This window comes from Marmota monax, unplaced genomic scaffold (genome assembly GCF_021218885.2).
Source record: "Marmota monax isolate L192 unplaced genomic scaffold, Marmota_monax_Labrador192_F-V1.1 WCK01_AAM20220418_F8-fsc00071, whole genome shotgun sequence".
In the NCBI taxonomy this organism is placed as follows: Eukaryota; Metazoa; Chordata; class Mammalia; order Rodentia; family Sciuridae; genus Marmota; species Marmota monax.
Genome location: NW_026695217.1, coordinates 6,025,417 through 6,047,290, shown reverse-complemented (window position 1 = coordinate 6,047,290; position 21,874 = coordinate 6,025,417). Strand labels below are relative to the sequence as shown.

Sequence of the window (21,874 nt, the reverse complement as noted above, 5' to 3'; positions counted from 1 at the left end):
ATGAAGAAAAAGAAATAAACTATTAACTAAATGAATAAAAAATAGAAAGGAAAAGGAAAAGGAAATTTTGGCTATTAGTGGGGGAAGAGACGAAGGGGAAATAAGAGGGACAAAAAAATCAAGTCATAAACAAATAAGCAAATGTAAGATAAAAACAACTCAAATCCACATATAATTATACCTCACCTAAGTCAAATCAAGGTTTAATGATAAACAGGTGCAGAAGAAAGCAATTAAAGTAAAATTCCATATATATATTTTCAAACCTATGTGCAGTAAGAACACACTTACCCCCCTATACAAATACATACACACAAAATCTCACAGAATGGAAAAAATTAAAAAATAATAAAATACAATGAAATGATATTTGAAAAAAAATTTAAAGTGAAAACTTTTTAAAAAGTAAAAAAATGGGAATTTGTAAAAAGATAAGAAAAAAAGAAGAAAAATCTTAATGATAAATAAAGGGCTTATTTCTATTAAAGTGGTCAAAACTATTGGCAGAGATGGATTTCCATTCTTTATATTTATTTTTGGGTTCTGACTCTGGGGTCACAGGCTGGGGGATGGCAAGTCCAATGTATTTGTGTTCTTCACCTAGCTTCCAGCTATAAAGACTAGGAAGCAAAGCTGGTTGTAGCATCTCTCAGCTTCCTGTCTCCCTGTGTAGAGTGGGACAGACTAGGGAGTGCTGATGAACTCTGTATTCCTACAGTGGGGTGCTACAGAGTTTAAATTGGAAGTTCCAATAGTTGGGGTTTAGTCCTGGCTGAACTTTGGAACTCTGTTGGTGGGGATCTGAGATTTGCTCCCTAAATTGCTGTGAAGATGCCTGCTCTGCTGGGTGTCTGGATCACTAGGCCCTCTAGTAAAATACACTTTTAGGGCATTGGGACTAACCCTCCACAGGTTTCACCTTCACTGTGATGAATGTGAGTTACCATGCATCTTCCCTGGAATGCCACTACAGGTGTCTTCCCAATAGCTCTCATGGGGCACCAGCAACAAAGGAAGCACTCTCTTTCTTTGATATCTGGAGCTTGGATATTCCAGGCACAATGACTTTGCACCTGTTTCAGTCAGTCTGGCTCAGGAACACTCCGGGGATCATAACAGGCAACTGCTAGGGATGCTGGCAACTTCTTTTATGAGTTCCTGATCTCCTGTCTGTGCTCACTACTGCACGGTGCTTATAAATGGTTCCCATGCCAGCCACCCTGGCTCCTGCCAGACTATCAGCATGTGGGCCAGGTGATTCCCCCACCAACTCTGGGTCCATTAAGATGGGCCCCTCTCTCTACTCCACTCCAGGTCCACTTCTTCTGCTGCGCTTCCCTCTCTCCCTGTGCTCCCCATGCTCCTCAGCAGCCAAGCTGGTACATCCCTAATGTATTAGTTTTTCCATTAGGTTTGAAGTTTCTGACTTTCTGGGTCTCTCTGGTTTCTTTGGCTGTCCAGTATTAAGTTCCAGTGAGCTCCCTCCGTAACCACTTCACTGACGTGCAGTCCTTCCACACCCAAGGTCTGGTGCTAAGAAGTGTGTCCTTCCTCTAATCCACCATCTTCTCTCTCCCTCTTATTTAGACATTTTGAAAAACTTTACACAAGACATTTTTACCCTTTTCTCTATTATTTTACTTTTTAATATGACAAATAAAATCATACTTAGCATATACAGCATATTTTGAAGTATATACACACTAAGAAATGGTTAAAACTAGCTAATTAACAAATGTACTACTTCATGTTGTGAGAACACTGATATCCACCCTCTTTACATTGTTCCAGATTATGTACCATCATTAACTATAGTCACCACACTGTCACAATAAATCCCTATTATCTACAAATTACAAAAATTCTGAATTCTTCTAAGCAATGTATTTACAAACTTTCCCTTGAGTCTGACTATGTCAGCTAGCACTAACAGAACACTGGCAGGTGGACAGGGGCACTTCTACTTTGCACATGAATATTCGTTTCTTCCTAAAAGCCATGCTAAATTTAACTGAAAGCCTGTCAGCTATTCTGAACACCAACTGAAAAGTTAAACACTGCATTTTCTTTGAACTTTTTCTAATATTTCAAATACTCATAAAAGTACAAAGAATATGTACATGAAGTTATAGGCAACATCCACATCTATCAAGCATTACATCAAATTCAGGTATGTGTGTGCACGCACCAATTTGTGTGTGTGTGTGGGTGTGGGTGTGGATGTGTGTGTGTGTAAAAGAGTCAAATCTAGTACGGGAAAGTGCGCCCACACTTCTACCTCCCTATAGCTAGTGTTTATCACTGCATGGCATGTTTTTATATTTCTTACATGTTTACAGTTATGAAAGTATTCAGTATTGCTTTTACCATTTAACAAGTGTATGCAAAAAGTCCTATATGTACTATATGTGTCTGTACTTTGGCTTTCCCTCTCAACATTATGTTCTTCCTTTACACCAACCTATAACATGCCACAGTACGAAAACTACAATTTATACCTCCATTTCCACGAAGGGCAAGTTTAGCTGCTTTTACTTTGGGTTTCATTAATATTCATGTAAGTACATAATTTCAAAGATTTAGATTGAATCAAGTCTTTCTGACTGCTAATATTTATTTTATTACTTACCAGTCTTTTAACACTTTGTTAACATTTAGAGTCAATGTAATTTGACTTCACAAACTAGATGAAATAGTCTTAGAATAAAGCTTCACCTATGGGGGAAAAAAATAGGACAAACATATTATTGGCAATAGAAAATTAGAAATAATTTTAACAAATAAAGTTCTCACATTAAAAAACCAATGGCTCCTCTTTATGTATGTTGTTTAAAATAGTCAATGAATTTTTTATAATTTCAAGAGTGCACCCAGTGGGGGGGGGGGGAGAAATGCCTAACTAACTTCAAGTACTGAATCTTGAAAGAGAGAGTCCTAGAACACAGTGCTAGGAACTTAACCATAGCTCTCACTACCTCTTCTTCTTCCAACTCCTTGCAGCCTCCAGGCAAGTCACAAGTTGATTATAAAGGATAATCAGACGAGTCGCCGTCTTCTTGACACACAACCTAGAAGACACTGGACTATCACCTTCATACTACTGAGAAAGATGTCTTCGCCCCTTCATCTCAATGTTCCTATGGATAGCCACAGTATTATTCTTTCTCAGGGTGAAAGGTGTTTGAGGACATAAGAGAACTCCAAAAACTAAAACCAAACAAATATTAATTGCCACCAAATTTCATATCCTTGAATTCCTTAAATGGATTAATTTGTCATGTACAGTACAGAAAAAACTACTTTTGGAATACTAAAGAAAAATTCCTACTTCTGGAATAGCGAAAAGATGCTTCTTTTTGGTTGCCTGTTCTCCCCTTCTCTATAATTTTTACTAGGAAGAAATATGAAAAACGTTTACTTATTATAGTTGTGCAGGTTTATTTTAAATCACAAGGGTTTTTTTTTTTCTTTTTTTGGTAAGAGTGATTGTAAATTGTTTTAAAATGCTCAACTCTGGAGCACTGTCTTGAGCTCCTGTACCACACACTGTTCTAGGCAAATGAGAAGGGAGCAGGCAGGAAATGGAACAGAGCTATGTTAGAATGCACAGGGCTTTAATGTGAATTAGGAAAAACACCTTTTCCTAGTGGGTGCAGCCCACGTCAGCACAGACACCAAAGCACAGGCCTCTCACTCCACTGCCCAGGTGGGACAGCTCTGGAATGGAGTCAATACCCTTCCCATGCCTGCTCCCACTGCTTCCTGAGCTAATTGAATCAGGAATAAACTCTAAAATCATGGGGGAGGAAATTATCAAATTATGAGTCTAAAAATGGTAGTCCCTTAATTGCTCTGACTACTAACACCCTCTCAGCTGGACTACTACAAGGTAGAGCCATATATCTTGCAATGCTAAAACGATTCCACCTCAGTGTGGCCATTAGAAAGGAAAGCTGATAGCCATCTAGAACTGACTTTCTCTCTTATTGAGAGACATATTCTAGGCAACGTTGAAGAGTTTTGCTACTGCTCTTAAACTGGCCTGGCTTACCTATCTCTGTTTTGTAAAGCCCAGCCTGGGCATCCATGCAGTTCTCATTTTTTCCAAGACCATAATTCTAACTGCCAGCAGTTGGCAACGGCCTCCTTGGCTCTGCCATCACTCCTTACATACAACTGCATTCTTGTTTTTATCACCTGATATTATACTAAGGAAGTTGGGAAGCATATATTTTTAATAGACTAAAGCTGTCCTTAGGACATTAAATCTATTTGCCTGTCTCCAAACGACACAGATACCCTGTAGTTACTTATCTATACAACTTTCTGACTACTAGGTCATAAGCTCCTTAAGGCCAAGACCCTGTTTTATAACTTTTTGCCTTTTACAGTTATAATGCCAAATTTTAAATTAAACATTATTACTATAATTTTCCACTTCTAATACAACTTGCCCCAACAATATTCCTATAATCGTTATATTCTTAACATTTACCATAAATGAAGGACATAGTAACAAATGCCTATAATCAAATAAATGACCTCAGAAAAATGATAAGTTTTGCTTTCTTTCATATTATGATTAGTAAAATACGAACAGATAAAACAATAAAAAAAAAACCCTGACTTAATGTATTAGTTACAACTTCTAGTTGTATATCATCAGATAATTCTTCAATGTGTCATTTAGGGCTGGAGATACAGCTCAGTGGTGGCATGCTTGCCTACCATGGAAAAGGACCTGGGATCAATACTCAGTACCATAAAAAAAATCATTTAATTCAAGCAATATTTAGTGATTACCTACTATATGCCAGGTATTATTTCAGGCACTAGGTATAGAACAAAAACAAAAACAAAAACCCTATCCTCATGGATTCTAGTGGGGTAGAGATAGGAAGAAAAAAAACCCCCACCATCACATATTGTAATGTCAGACAGTGCTAAGTGCTATGGAAAAGGTGAAACAAAGTAAGGTACAGAGTGAGTGGTAGGAGGAATGCTGCTTCAGAAGATCTGAAGAGGAGAAACTTAAGCAAAACCTTGAGTGGAATAAGAAAATGGGTTCTATGAGTATTTGAGAAATGTGTGTTTTAAGGTGCTGAGATGCATGCTTAATGCACTGGATATTGAATGCAAGATTTAAAAAGAAAAGTCAAAAGGGACTTGAAAGAGTGAGAAAAGTCACTCTGTCCTACTTTTCAGGAACAGAAGATACGAAAAGAGTAAAGCAGTGTTCTCCTGGAAACCCTTCTCCTTAAGAATACAAGAGAACTTGCTGAGATGATGGGCCTGTTCTACATCTAACATGGCAGACAGTATTCTTGTGCTAGAATTTTGTGGCTACTGATGCTGTAATGAATGGTAGGAACCTTGAAGATGAGTGTTGGTTCTAGAACTGAGTCCTGCCTGGGCTGAGCAAGACTGAGTCAGGGAGAAGAGGACCATCCAGCACAGGAGAAAGAGAAGTAACAAGAGAGACAGGGAAAAAAACCAGGAGAGTGCTGTCTTCCAGAAAACCAGATAAAGAAAGTTTGGAACAGGAAGATGTGAGCAAGAATAAAAAATATTGCTGAGACACTATGGAAGATGAAGATGGGAACACGGAAATCCTGACAATCTTGTCAAAGAATGGTTTCTGGGGAGCGGGAAATAAAGACAAAGACAACCCTTTTGGGAAGTTGTGCCATAAAGTATGCAAAGAAATGGGTGGCAACTTGAGGGAGGGTAGAGGGCAGGGGATTTTTGCTTAAAAACTGATTCAAGAGCATGATTATAAGCCGAGTTATAGCCTGTTGTTTCAACAGAGAAAGGAAATATAAAAAACTAGAAGGAAAGATAATTGTAGGACAATGAAGGCAAAGTTAAGAAAACCCAATATTTAAGTGAAGGGACAGTCCACCTAACTGAATAAGAAGGATGTCATACATGGGTACAGATGTAGCAAGGAGAGTATATTTAACAGTGGGAAGACCAAGAAGTTCTTTGCAGGAACTTCCAGTTTTCTTTGTGAAATCAACAGCAAGGTCACGAGCTGAGAGAGAGAAGTGGGGAGGAGGTGTTAAACTGATGGGTTATAACAGGGTCAAAAACAGCAGCCCGTGAGAGATTTCCCACTGGACTGCCAATGAGTTCAAGCTAAGACTGAATTTCACTGTTCAATAACTGTGCCCATACCATGATCTAATTCTCCTGTGTGTCTCCAAGGACAGAATGATAGAATGACTGTCAAATACCCCATGGAAATCTGTACCTACTACAGTTGCAGCAGACTCCTGCCTGTACGGGTAGCACTCCAGTCAAAACTAGAAACAGGACTACCTGGGTGAACTCCTTGTCTAATACCCACATAACCTGTACTGCTCATCTTTTCCTTCTGTATATACTTGCAAATCTTTTCAATGCTCTCTCGAGTCTTTTGTGGAGGCATCATCAATACACTAGAATCTACAGAATTTACATTCCTTTTAATTTGAGGACTTTATCCCTCCACAGACTTCTAAAAGTTTTCACATGCACCAGGACTCAAGGATTACCAGTTCAGCAAAGACATTAGCAAATCTTCTCAGAATGTGACCATAAGATGTGAACCTGTTTTTCTTACTTCTGCCTTTATTAGCCTGGGTGTGGATCACTCTCTTGTGTCAAAGACAGAAAACAGAAGCTGAGAGTTTCATTCAGGCTCTATATCTGATTAAAGGGTCAGTTTGTTAATAAGAATATACTATTTATTTGTCATTTTCATTCTCTCTATATAAAACATAAAGGTAAGCCTTTTTTCAAAACTTATTATCTGACTAGGATTGTATTCCTTTCTTATGTTTTGTACAAACATATTTTGGTTTCATGTCCTTCATTCTTTGGTCTGCATGTACTATTTTAAAATCAGTTCATCTGGCCATTCGACTTCTCCCTTTCTTCCACATATTATTTTTAATTGTTTGGTAAAGACTCTATGATTGCCTGACAGCGTGAATGCTCACCATAGGCTGAAAACCATGAGTTTCTGATGGTATCAGTTTTCTCAGATACTTTAAGTTATTCAGCAGGATTCAGCAGCCTGGGCCTACCAACAAAGGTGGCAGACTAGGGGAGGAAGCAGAAGCAGGATGAAAGGGAACAAAGGGATGGGTGTCAGAACAGTCCCCATGGTCAAACACAAGATCAGGCAAATGTTGATAGACAAGGAGAAACTACAGGTAATCCAGAAAGTCTGGATCTCTGTGAGATGAAGGAGAGACAACATGCAAATGAAGGGTGTTGGGGTTTTGGATACAAGCAGTTCCAGATGATAATTACATCCTGAGTGGAACTGTGCAGGTAGGTATCTACAGTGAAATGAAAGGTAGGTAACCACAAGGCTAGGTGTTTGGACATCTTCACAAGCTCTTAAAATGAAAGCTCCAAAATGACAGGGATTTTGTCTGTTGTGTTTACTACCAGATCCCCAGCATCTAGAATAGCACCTGGCAAACAGAAAGCATGCAATTCAACTCACTCACTGAATGAATGGCATGGCCTTTCAGGATTCCCATTATGTTCCCTTGTCTGATTAAGTCCTCACTGTAGGTCAAAGTTAGGTTCAGAGTATCAGGTCTGCTGACCATTTCCTTTACTTTCTAGAAATGAAATTGTCAATAAAATCATCACCAATGTCTTTGCTTTTGAATGAAACTTCCTCCAGACATCTGGATAGTTGACTTTGAAGTCTTAGCTCTGTTCTGGTTCTGTGATTAATTTCCATAATCTACTATCCACTGAAACATCAAACATAAAAACCTCAAGCTAAACAATAGGCAAGAAGTGATCCCTAGGTCACTGAGCTTCCTCCTGAAGAATACCAGTGCCAAGGGAAAGGGCTTTTACAGCTTCATTTTTCACAAATTCATTAATTCAATCAATGCTTATTATTTATTAAATATTTCAACAAATATATATTAATCTGCTTATTCGTTCTGTCTTCATTAGTTTAAGACTCTCTTCTGAACAAATATGCACGTAACCAGCATCGGACAGCAAGCAGTAAAGGACCCAGAGGCAGCAGATGGGAATCCGGCCCTTCCCAGCCAGTTATGCAGAGCTGTGTGAAGTTTGGCTTCCTCTTCCATAAACTGTCTAGCCACAGGGTTCCTGTGTGGCTCCTAGGAGGTTATATAACACCAATAAAATGACTGGCCAATTCCATGGTTCTATTTAAAGCTAATGCTAGCTGAACATGCTGTGAGAGTGCCGCCTGGAGGAAGGAAAGGGTCACTGCAACAACCTTCCCTCAGAACAGTGGATTCATGATTCAGTCATCAGCTTTATGATTCAGTCTCCAAGGCAGTAATGAAAATAAGAGCAAGGGAGTACTTGTATTTTCCACTTTACCCTGCCTTGTGGCTTCCACAGAAAATAAGAAAAAGACAAGAAAAATTTTATAATAATGAACAAGAAAGTATAATTTTTCCTCATCAAAAGGTAATGCCCAAAGACTCAAGTCTTAATCTCACCAAATGACAAAAATTCTTTTAAATTTCCTTTTAAAAATAATATCATATGTTTTCCCAGTTCCTTAATTGCAATAGTATTCAAAAATTACCACTGGATATAATATTTTTCAGAAATACTATATGCCAAAAAGATGGAAACTGTTACAAATTACAGGGTTATTTGGAGAATTAAACAAAATACTGTACAGAATAATAAGTGCTCAATAAATTCTGTTGAATCAGAATAAGCCACAATTGAATCAGTCTTCTTAAAAATAAAGGAGATTGATATGGACTTAAATATGCTAAATCTCATCTCTCTGGAGTTCAATATATATTGATAATAAACTTAGGGAGCAACCTTCCCAAAGATCTCTTATGTTCTTTACAACACATCACTAACAATCAAAAAACAAAAATTAGAAGTAACATCATTTACACCATGTCACAAGTGACATGAATAAAGAAATGAACATGAATAATTTAAAATCAGATATTTTCATAAAGGCAGAGAGTCAATTTTATCTTTTAGCTCAACAGTAGCAAGTGAAATCATCTCAGTAAATACTGCAACCTCTTAATAGCTGGCAAAAGTGACACTTTCAGCTGTGATCTCTTTTCCAGATATTACTTTCTAAAGACAGCTATTTAAGCTGACATTAGTTTATTATAAGCAAAACAATTATTTCTTACCTAAGTAAGCTTCTCAAAAATAGTGGAATATATTTTCCCTTTTTCCAATGTGTTTAATGAAATACTTTCAATGTCTGTAGAACTGTGGACTGTTCAAATAAAGAACACTAAAAATTAAATGTATTAAAAGTATTTCAGGAGAGGGTGACCCTCATAAAAGTCCCTACCATTTTTTTTTTTTCATATTTTAGGGAGTCAATAAACAATACTACCTGTACCCATTCCCCTTTCCGCAAGCCCAGCTATCCAGTCCAGCTGCCTTGAAAGTCTGGAAAGAAGAGGCCACTCTGGCTCCTTGTATGACAAAGCTGGCCAAGAAATAAAGGAAATCCAGGCACAGGGTAGCAAGACAGAATTTTAACAGAAATTCAGAGGAAGACACACCAGCATCTACCAAACTGAAGCCCTTCAACAAGTGGTTCATTTTCCCTAAAACAAAGCAGGCAACCAGATAGATACCTCAGAAAACTTGTGTTGACCCTGAGTACCACAAAAGGGCAGAAATTCTGAGATACTGCAGTTTTAGTGAGTCTTCACTAAAAGGAATCATGAAGGCCCATCCACACAGAACACCTCCTCTGGCTTTCCACCCTAGTTGCAAGAAACATATAGAAGTTTCATGCTAACTAGCTCATCCATCCTCAAGGCAGACCTTTGGATTTTAACAGAATGACAATGATGGTGAGGATCTAATTAACAGCCACAGTGACTGCATACACACCTGGTGCTGCTGAAAGCACTATATATACATAGTTGGTTTAATCCTCTAATAATCTCATAAATGCTATTATTTTTTGTTTCACATTTGAGAAACTGAAGCACAGAAAGGTTAGGCAATTGCCCAAGGTCGTTGAGTTACTTAGTCTCAGAGCAGGATTCAGTCTAGAGCAATCTCTTGGTATGCTATATATTGACTCTTCCTTTCTCACTTCTATTTCAGTTTATAGCCTTTACCCACTCAGATGAGAAACCAGGATAGCACTTCATCTGGGGCCTAGACAATTCTCCCTCTTGACACCTTGCTGGTTCATGTCTGCATCAACTACTTTATGTTCTTGGGTACTTGACTTCCTCTTTCTAAGCCTCAGTTTCTTATTTGTACAACTGGGTTCCCCAGAATACCTGCATTTGTCATAAATGTTAAAATTCAATGAGAGAACTCATGCAGAATGCATAACAGTGCCTGGGAGACTGGAGAAAAATTAGTAATTATTAGATATTATCAGCATTACCTTGAAACCAGCCCTTCTCCTCTACTATGCTTACGCATTCTTAGGCCCTCGCCTCCTCTTTTCACTTGCAATACCAACAACTTCCTAATTGGTCACCCTACCTATGTTCTGTTTTCCATCTAATCAAATCTTACAATTGCTAAAAAAGTAATTCAGATTTCTGGAGATTACGAATAACATTCCAATTTGTAGGGAATAAGATCTCAATTCCTTAAAATCAGAGTATGCAATATGTGCCACCATCAAGTCTCTCCAAATCTTCTACCACATCTTAAGACACTGCATTACCCTACAATTCCCCATAGGGTATCCTCTACACTATTCCACTATTTTAATCATGTTGCTTTTGCTATGGAAATAAGGTCTTATTTTACTTTAAAAAAATTAGGGCCACAAACAGTAAGAATTCAACAAACAATTTATTTAATACTAAATTCATTAGGAAACATTTTACTGTTCAAGTATCTTTAGGAAATCTTCCCCCAACTAAGACTCTGAGAAATAAATAGGCACATTCACAAAAGACTTTCTGCATTCCACAGCAAGCACTGAAGGTATTAATGAAGTAAAGTGCTACACAAACATCTAAACACCTTATCACAATTGTTTATATTAAAAAAACCTTCAACAATAAATTTTTGGATGTTTATTCATACTATGCTAAAGATTATTATTCATAGATATGGTTTTAAAGTTCTTTAAAATCTACTATAGACATGATACATTTCCATACCCTCTAAAGAACAGTTTGGAGTCTTATCCTAAACATGAAATGAAAACAATCAAAATCATTTATATAGCAACACTATAAGGATGAATTATTTTTCAGATATATTTTACTAACAGTGAAAAACTCTGCAAAGTAGGTTTTAGAAATACCGAACACAGACACATAACTTTCAGTATAATCTGCAAGGATAGACAACTCTAGTTTTCTCCCATTCTTCTGTGATCACATAGAAACAATACATAAGTTTCCTTTTAAAGAAAGAAAAAAGTAGCTGATGTTGTCAATCATGGAAAAGTATTTATTGTTATAAAACATTTCATAGGGAGAAAGGCAAGAACAAGGTGAAACTGAGATCCAGCTGTGGTACCCACTGCCTCCTCATTGTCCAGGAAGATCAATAGACAGGGGATAAGAGCACAGGCTCTGGAGAGCAGAGAAAAGACAGGGACATCAATGACATTTTCTGAGTAAAGCCATTTAAAATCCAACCCTCGTCTTCCCCCCACCACAGTGAGCATCATCACAGTAGTCGCTGACACTGTGATCTAGATGAAGACACACATAAGAACACAAGGTAGAATCATAAGGGATCCTACATTGGATCTGGGGTTCTATGGTGCACAGGCATCATTGGCTATAGAATTACTTTATTAGAATGATTAAAATGATTAAGAAATTAGTAGTACAGTAGAAAAAGTACCAGACTAAAAACAAGAGATTTTCCGGTTTTGTTTTACCTCAAACTCTTTAGGATGTCACACAAGTTGCTTAACCTTTCTGACCCTCCATTGTTCTTATATATAATTTTAAAAAACAAAAACTAGATGATCTTCCAATGTCTCTTTGGGTTGTGAACTTTCATGACAGTACAACATTCAGAAACTGTAGTAAGCATGAAGATCTCTTCAAGATCATGATTACACACTTTAAACATTTCCTTAAGGTGTACATAACTAGGTTTTGCAAAACTGGTAGTCTACTTTTTAAAATAAGATATTGGGAAAATAAATATATTTTAGTAATGAGGAACCAACGACATTAGAAATATTCTCTAAAAGTATAAAAAGAAAATACTTCAAGAATAATTATCACCATTACTGTCCTCAGACACATCACTAAGAGCAAATTCAGAAAATGGCAAAGGGTTTTAATCTTTAACAAACTCTAAGTCAAAATGCGGTGAAGTTTAATAAAGTCTAGACAAGTAAATATCAAAAGCAGGATAAGAGCTGTGAAGATAAGCAGCTGTTCTTCAAGTTACACCAGTAAAACTTCCTTTTGCCATTGGCCAGAATACACTGAATTTTGCACTTCAATGAATGAACAACCAGAAGCAATAACAATGAATGCATTTTCTGAACTGATAGATGTTATGTTGCCCTTTCAAACAGGCCACATTCATATGATAAATGAGGAAATCGTTCTCATCACTGTTTTAATTTCACACTCATCCAAGCTCAGTGTAATAATTATGCTGTCGAAATGATATTTATGAAATTGCAATTGTTATTCTTCTGTCCAAGGGATAAAGACAAGTGAACTACAGAAATAATAAAAATTATGGCAAGTTACATTTTGGCCAGATGAATTTTAAGGAGAGGAGAACGGAAAAAAATTTGTATACCATATTGCTTTTTAAAAGTTTATAATACTTAGCCAGGTACTGTGGAGCATGCCTATGACCTCAGCTACTTCAGAGACTGAGGCAGGTTGATTGCAAGTTTGAGATCAGCCTCAATAATTAGTGAGATCTTGTCTCAAAATAAAAGTCTGGATTTAATCCTCAGTACCATCGGGGGGAAAAGTTCATAATACTGACACAGCATACAGATTTAACTTCACTAATGCCAAATAAACAGAAATTATTAAATGCTGAATCCAGCAAAAAATCAAATGTTATAACAAAATATTTAATTATACTTAGCTAGAAAATCACAAATCTATTGCAACAATAATCTTGCAGGTGGGCTATGACTAGCCTATATGAAAAAACAGTGCAGAAAAATAGAGCCCTAGAAGTGGTCCACACTCTATACATAAATTTTCCAACATTCCCTTCCAATTGGGAATCTGTTTCTTCAAAACACTGCCTGCTGGTTCTAGTTTTTGATAAATTTTAGCTATTATATAGTCTATCTTACTTAATTTAAAATGTATCTTGATCTTTCATTCTTTAATAACAGATTTACTGGCTAGACATTACTGGTTTTATTCCCAGCTCCTTCCTAGTTTTTAACCCTTCATCTCCACTGGCTTCTTTACTATCAACCTTTTAAAAGAAAAAAAAAAAAATCCTGCTGATACCTCCTCTTTCAAAATTACTCAAGAGCAGTCCATAAAGGAACTGTCTTCTCAATTCACCTCACCCCTCCATGCACTGTGGCCTGGCTTTTGCCCACACTACTCTACTGAAACTACTCAGGCCAAGATCAACAATAACCTTTTGATTGCCAAATTCGTTCCAATAGACATGTTCCAGTACTTATCTGATTTGACCTCTCTGAGGAACATGAAGCATGAGATAATTAACCATCCATTTCTTAACTCTCTCCTCTCCTGACTTGTGAGATGACAAAACCCATGTGCATACACATTTATCTGCTTTTCTTGGTTTTCCTCGGACCACTTCCTCTGTCTTCCTGGCTGGACTGGGCTCCCAATTCTCTCCCTCACCTATATTCTCTTTCTTTTCGTTCTCCATTGGCTATCTCTACCACTCCTATTGTTTCAAGATGCACTTCCAAATGTTCAACTCCAGATGAAACTAAGAAATTTCTTGAAATCCCCAGATATTTATAAAGATGTACCCAGACCATTTCAGGACAATATCATGGTGGTAGAGAAGATCATCTTAAGCTAGTATGCTGCAATACATACCCTTCTAGCTTAGGTTCAATTATTCATTCTCAACATCTACAGCCCCTTTCCAATGTACTCTCTCTCTGGATACTGACCATTACTACAACCAAACATTTCTATTTGCCCAGGACAGTCCTGGTTTACACCTGCTCTCCCAGAGCAACTATTAGTGACACTCTTTCATTCACAAAATAGCACCTGTTTGGCCAATAAATTACATGATTTCTCTATGTACCCATCCATTCTTTCTGATTTTTCAAGTACAACTAGGTGAGTCATCCTGCCTCCAATTTTGTTACTCTCTACCCCTCAGAACCCTCACCCTGTTGCTAAGAAGCTTCCCTATAGCCTCTACCTTCACACAGGAAGATCATCTTACTGCTTCTTAATAAACCACTATACCACCCAGATCCCAAGTCAGGAAGACAAGTTAGTATTCTCCTGGTCTCCCAGGTGACTCACAAATCATTGTACTCCATTTGATCCAACATTAATATTATAGTAGAGCTATATTTATAATTGGCACCTACTGACCTTTGAGTCAATCATCTCTGTTTATTATGAATTTTGTCATGTCTTTCCCCACAAGAACTGATATTCCAGGGGTTTCATGATCCTTAAGAACAATTAATCCCAACACAGTAGACTTAAAGTGCTTCACCTTCCTCTTCCTCAATAATCCCTTCTTTGCAGAAGGCCAATATGGTTTATTAGCTGGCCACAAGAGTTGGAGTTAGACAGACTCAGGTACTTCCTTGTTGTGTGCTTTGGAGAAAGTTCCTTAATCTCACCAAGACCCAGTTTCCTCAGATGTAAAATACTGATACTAATATGGTCCTAAAGAATTGTCATGAAACTAAGTATGACAACATATGAAAAACATTTAGTGTAGTGACCAGTACACAGTGTCCAATAAATTGCAGCTTTTTATGACAGCACAGCTGCTGTAATCAGCACCATTAATTTGGCTACCCACCATCACCAAGTTGTACTTTGGCACTTATCACCTGAAACACCTCCAAGTCTAGAATCTTATTAGGACTTTCACATCACATCTGTTTTTCATCTCTAGTACTCCAATACTGCCATCAATCCTGTTCCTTACTCACTGAGATTCTTTACCCTCTTTATTCACCACATTTATCAGCTCCAGCTTGGTTTGGCTTTTTTCTTCCCCAATCAAGTAGGATGCCCAAGGTTCAGCCCTTCAATTGGCAACCTTGTTACTGCCCCTCCACCCAAGTTCTCCTTCACACCTTCCCCTCCGCTCCCATTCAGGTTCAGGTTCTACACTGTTGCAGGTAAGTGGTGGAGGCAATAACTCGACCATTCTGAACAGCCTCTTTGTACATTTGTCATTTCAAACCTGTCCCCTTCCCAGTCACAACAGTAACTTTTCTTTTCCCCGAAGTATACCTCAGCCCATGTTTTCCTTCTCAGTTTCAGGAGATAATCATGTTTCACAGAGAAAGGAGACACATCCTGGACATTTGACTCTATCTACATCCACTCCCTACTTCCTTTGCCTTCTTAACTAGGAAGGGGCACCACTGTTCTCTAGAGCAACCCTTTCCCCTGGGTCCCACCCCTCCCATTTCCTTTGGGATTATGTTTTGTTAATTATTTTCCTTCTCGTTTGACTACAACTTTGTTCCTCTTCAATATCCTCTTGCCTCAACCCATGAAAGTATCCCTGACTTATCCATCCTTAGGAAAAAAATTTTCACCAATCACATCTCCCTGTTCAAGCTTCCATCCATTGTCCTCCATTACCAAAAGTATTTTTAAAAATATACTTATTAAATGAAGATGTTTTTATTTGGCTCAGAATCCCCCCACCCACTTTAATTCTATCTAATTGGTTCCAACAAAGGAAGTACAAAAGTTAATTCCACCAAACTGAAGAAAACTGATGAACTTCACATCTTCAACCCCACTCTTCCATCTGTAATTTTAAAATTAACAATAATCAGCATCACTATTCACCCAGTCTAGAATCAAAGAATCAGATATTATACCTTTGGCAAATTGAGCTTGAGGTTAGTTTAATATGATTTGTTCTTTAAAAATGAATTCCAGACCGGGCACGATGGCACACGCCTATAATCCCAGCGGCTTGGGAGGCTGAGACAGGAGGATAGCGAGTTCAAAGCCAGCCTCAGCAAAACTGAGGTGCTAAGCAGCTTAGTGAGATCCTGTCTCTAAATAAAATACAAAATAGGTCTGGGGATGTGGCTCAGTGGTTGAGTGTCCCTTGGTACCAAAAAAAAAAAAGAATTCCAAGTCTTAGAAATCAGTGTTTTCTTTTGTAATTATGAAGCATGTGGCAATCTTGTCCATTATCTTTCTAGGAATCAGTCACTGTCAAGATTTCCAATGTATAATTTCTCGGTTTCAACTCCATCTTCCTCAATTTTTAAATGTAAAATCTGCCATTCTTCAGTTTTCTGACAAAAATCTTCTCTATTTTTTAGACCTGTTTTAGGTCCACAGCTGAGTGGAAAGTAGAGTTCCCATATACCTGTCCCTGCACATGGTCTCCCTGGATTTGGAAGTCCCACACTACAGAAGTAGATTTGTTACAATTGATAAGCTTACACTGACAGGTCATTCTGATCCCAAGTCCACAGTCTACATTAAGTGTCACTTTTCCTGCGTATATGCAGCAAGAGTTGGCAAGCATTCAGTGGCAGATGTCCACTATTCTAACATCTCACAGGACAGTTTCACTCCCCTAAAATCCTCTGTACTCTTTTTGCACATTATTCTTCCCTCCCCTCAACCCCTGGCAACCAATGATCTTACACTGTCTCCAGAGTCTTGCTTTTCCAGAATGTCATATAGCTGAAATCATAAAGCATGCTGCCTTTTCAGGTTGGCTTCTTTCACTTAGTGGTATCATTTAAGATTCCTCTGTGTCTTTTCATGGTTGAGCTACTTTTAAATACCACTTTATTAAGGTATCATTGGCACAGAACAAAATGAATATATTCAAAGTATATCATTTGGTAAGTTCAACATACATGCATACCCATGAAACTGTCATCATAATCAAGTTAGTGAGCATATCTAGCACTCCATTAAGCTTCCTGGAGCACTACTGTCCCCCTCCCTTCTGCCTCACATCTCCTCACCCCATACCCAAGTCACCATTGATATGTTCTCTATCACTGAAGATCAGTTTGAATTTTCTAGCATTTTATAGACGGAACCACAGAGTATATAGTACTTTCCTTTTTGGCCTGTCTTTATCCATATAATATAATTATTTTAAGATTTATCCATGTTGCATTATGATCTGTAGAGCCTTCCTTAATTGCCAAGTAATAATCCATTTTATGAGCACCTGTGTATTTCTTAAAAGTTAGTGGCAGTTTCATAAACATTTCTAAGTATGCATAGAACTCTACTGTTCATCTGTATCTTCCACTTATTTAAAATAGCTAGAAGCTCTCATTTCCTCATCAATTTTGGGTTTTAGTTTCAAATAATCACATTTGAATTAAATAATGACTAGCATTATAGAAAATTATTTGATTCCTTTCTTGATTAATTAATATTATTTATTTTAAGTCTTATTCTTCCATGATATTAGGTTTCTTTGTTGTGTTTTATTTTTTCCCAGCAGTTAGACTTGACAAGCATTCAAAGTTTATCAGACCTCTCTCAATTATTAAAAACAAGACCAGGGGAGTTAAGAGGTACAAGGGCAAACACAGGTGAGAAACAGTAGCAAAAGAAAGTAACATCAAAAAGAACATAGTATCCCCCTTGACTCCAAGACCAACTTATAACTAGTTACTAAATCAGACACATTTTATATATTTTCAAGATATACTTGGGTTGAAAATCCAAATATTAGCTTATTTTCTGCTTCTTCATGAAAGGGGCAGACGTTAAATTCCAGGAGTTATACATTTTTACTTAAGTTTTACAAATTGAGTTCTACTGATCCAATACTGTGTAATCTGATGTTAAAAAAATCTCCATTTAACATGTAATGTCCCATTTATAGACATCTTTAATGAAACAAAAGAATTGGGATAATCTCTGTATATTATTGATTTATTAGTAAAGTATTAAAAATCCAGGTAATTGGGGCTGGAGCTGTGGCTCAGTGGTAGAGTGCAGCTCACCTGGCACGCATGAAGCACAGGGTTCAATCCTCAACACCACATAAAAATAAAATAAAGGTACTGTGTCCACCTACAACAAAAAAAATACATTAAAATTTTTTTAAATCCAGATAATTTCCACTTAATTTCACAAATGGCAAAATGAAGCCACATTTGATAACATTTCTAGAGCTTAATTTTTTTAACCTAAGCTATGTATCTTAAGATAATCTAGAAAAAGATTAATCAAATGAAGGTGTTCAGATTAAATACAGCAACACATTAAAAGGGTACTCTAAAATTCTGGATTATACGGTTTTCTCTACTACTAAAACTAAAAACACATGGCCTGAGTTTACGCAAACAAAAACAAAACTACACTAAGGGAAAGAATGACTAGGTTGCTTCAAAAGAACCAAAAAGAAAATGAGCATGAAATAAAAGCTGGCAATTTGTGGGTGAAAAATATTATGCCCTTAGAATAGTCAAGGTAACATTAAAATTCCTGTAATACAAAGTCACTAGAGTATACTACTAATAATCTCCACTTGGGTCTAATTGTATTGTCCTCAAACTCACTTTCTCCATATCTGGTAGCCCTCATCTCAATATGTATCTACCCTACTTTTCTACTTTCTAAGGAAAAAATTCTAGTGTCCTTTACATTCTACCCTCAATTTATGCAGAAATTAACAACTTCTCCCCATTGCCACTAATTCTCTTCTGATCCAAGCTCCAGCATCTTTGGCCTGGATTATGGCAAGTCCCAGGTCTGGTATCCCTGAGCCTGCTTCTGCCCAACCCTGCCCTAGAGTGACCCTTTTTAAGGGTAAATATGATTGCACACTTTTTTATTCAAGGAATGACTCCCTTCCTTACAAAAAAAAAAAAAAAAAAAAAAAAAATCTACCGGGCTTTACTCAGTGTGATCTCCCATCCCTCTCTGGCATTATTCTAAGACTAACCTCTCTGGCATTATTCTAAGACTCCTAGTTTTGCTCCCTCTAATCACAAACAAATCCACTCCTGCCTCAGGGCTTTTGCAAGTGCCTTTCCCTGTTTTCACACCATTTCCCCAAAGAAGGCAAGAATTACCTCTCACTTTCTTCCAATTCAAAAGTCATCTTCTCCAGGAGGCCTTTCCTTGCTACCTCTAATTGCAACCCAATCCGTTTCCTGTCTTTCCTCTTCCTTGCTTTTTCCCTATAGTTCCTAACACCAACTGACAGCAATACTCTTCCTTTATTATCTGAGGTCCCCTGGCTAGAATGTAAGCTCCATTTAGAAAAGTGTCTGGCACACTGTACTGTTCAATAATATTTACTAAATACATACATATTATATATTATTTAAGTATTTAATGCAAATTAAATTACAATAACTCATTTTTCCTTAAGCCTTCTTTTCTCCAAATCCTCCCATCTTTGCAGTATTGATATGGATGATAGCAAACAGCTACCAGAAAGCAAGTTGCTAGCTACTTGCAAAGCTCTTTAAGACTGCCCATATTAATCAACTACATCTATAAAATGAAAGCTCAGAGTCAACATCTTTATTAGCATAAGGTTTCTGGGTGTGGAAGTTTAAAGTAGTAGAGCAGAAAAGCCAATAATATTCAGGAAGAAAAACTCAATTCAGTTTGTCCTATCAATCGGTTAAACAAACCCCAAAGAAAAGGCAAGCTGAATTCGATTTTCAAGGAAACACTGGCCCAAATTCAACACTAGCATATTCAACACAAGATTTAACACCTTAAAATTTTCTATCCGCTTAAAACAAACCCCATCAACTACCAGGCGCTGTCATTGGGTGTGTGCACGGTCTGCTGAGCATATGGGGATGTTTTGTTTTGTTTAACCCGGTAAGGACCGGGGCCGAGGCGGCTTTTCCTAGCTCCGGCTCCTGCCCTCCGCCCCGCTGCCCCGCCGGCCTGCACTCGGGCACCGAGTCTCCCTGGGTCGTCTCCCTCACAGCTCAGCCCGGCAGGGCGAAGCGGCGCTCGGCCACGGCTCCGGTGATGCCCCGGACCAGGGCTGTGGCCTGGAGCGGGTGTCAGGCACGCGCGGACTGAGGAGCTCGGGGACTGACAGGTGGGCCGGCCGCGGGACGGGGCGCTGCGGGGCGGCGCGCGGGAGCTGTCAGCCCCCGGCACTACTGCGCGTCCGCGCCCGGGGGTGCCGCGGCCCGGCGAGGGGCAGGCCCGCCGCCAGCCTGCGGGAAGTAAAGTTAGTGTCCGGGGCTGCGGGTACGTCCCGGGGCCCGAGCAAGGAGCAGCCCGGGACCCAGGAGCCCGGGCCGGCGCGCGGGCAGAGTCCCCAGCGTCCTCGGCACCCCGTCCGCGACCCCCGCCTGGGCTGAGCGCCGCCTTCCCTCCAGACCAAGCTGGGGTCCGACCCAGCCTTCCGCGGCGTGGCCGGCGCCCGGCTCCCGGCGGCCGCCTTTACCTGCTCCGGGGCCGCCGCGCGCGCTCCCTTACCCGGAGAATCCCCAGTCGCTGCCGCCGCCGCCTGGCCGCCGCCAACTCCCCGCCCCCGCCCCGCAGGTAACCCAGGAAACCGGGCACACCACCCCTTCCTCCCCCGCCCTCCCGGGCCAGACCCGCTCGTCTGCGTCTGCGCGCTCGGTCCCGCCTCGCCCTCCCCGAGCCCCGCCCCCGCTGGGAGGGCACGCCGGGGTCGCCAGCCTGACGCGCTGAACCTTCGAGCCAATGGGAGGGAGGAGAGTGGGCCAAGAGGACGGGGCTTGGAGGCGCGGGGCGTGGCCTGCTGTCGGGGCTCCCGGGCTCCTGGGCTAGCTGCTTGGCTACGGGGCGGGGCAGTGGCCCGCGCCGCACTTCCTCGCACTTGAGTGGCGGCTGTTTCAGAACACAAGAGAGCCGGCTGGGCTAGGGCAGCTTTGGGCACCTTCGCAGCGTCCACTTTTTCGGTCTAGCGGACTGCTATCCTGGCTCGTGGGTGCAGGTCTAGAGGGAATAGGGGAAGGGGCCCGGACAGATGGCAGGGTTACCCACGAGGGATCTCGAGCCTCTTCTGGGGCGGGAAAACCGTGTAGTGGGGTTACCTTAGGCTTTGTTCAAGAAATGCAGGGAGACTTGCAAAGTCACAGTAGCATTAATTCAGAGCAGAAGTGTATTTGCCAATTCAGCCCTTGTGTTCCAGCACCAATGTGCACCCTGTGACAGGGATTCTTTGCTTCCCAAACTTTAGTCAGGCTTTTGAACCTTCTCCTTGATCCATGTGTGCTCTTCCTTGTAAACTCCAACTGTAGCACATAGCCCTGCCAAGGCAGCTTAGCATGAATCTAATTGATATCTAATTAAAATTATTCATCTCCACCTTGTTCATGCTGGCCTGCCTACAGCTAGAATCCTGTTAGGTTGGTTCAACTAGAATTCATCAACTTGATCTCTCCTCTTAGCAATTTTCTGACCATGGACCCCTTGCTCCTTGCCTGTAAGTTCCCACTTATTCCTGGTGTATTCAGAATGGAGCCCAGTTCTATACTGGGGTCTCTCTTCCCCTACTGCAATGCATTTGTCTTCACCACTTTAATTTTTGTCCAGCTCTTATGTTTTGTTTTGATAACCATCAGCGGAATATGCCTTAATGGAGTCTCTCCAGAGCATGGAAGCCACAGGTTAAATGCAGGATGTTTCAGCTGCATTGCTGACTGCAGGGTTCAGCATGAACTTGACAGACTGCTGCTATGGGCAGTTCTCCATTTCAGGGACACCCCTCCTCACCTTGCAGCCACTGTTTACAAGCCTTGAGAATG

General features: G+C 39.6%; 1 protein-coding gene across 5 annotated transcripts in view; it reads right to left on the bottom strand.

Annotated features, from left to right (window-relative positions):
• Lyst (lysosomal trafficking regulator) overlaps positions 1–20,626 on the bottom strand; it is a 161,463-nt gene extending 140,837 nt beyond the window's left edge. For 2 of the 5 annotated variants that reach the window (XM_058575029.1, XM_058575028.1), the window contains exons 1-2: positions 18,122–18,191; positions 2,630–2,715 (exon numbers count right to left, since the gene is read on the bottom strand). The gene's annotated coding sequence lies outside the window, so the exon portion shown is untranslated. Of the gene's footprint in view, positions 1–2,629; positions 2,716–18,121; positions 20,179–20,544 lie in introns of those variants that run through there. The other 3 variants (XM_046432009.2, XM_046432008.2, XM_046432010.2) reach the window with 3 other exon arrangements.
• Positions 20,627–21,874: the final 1,248 nt, after the last annotated feature.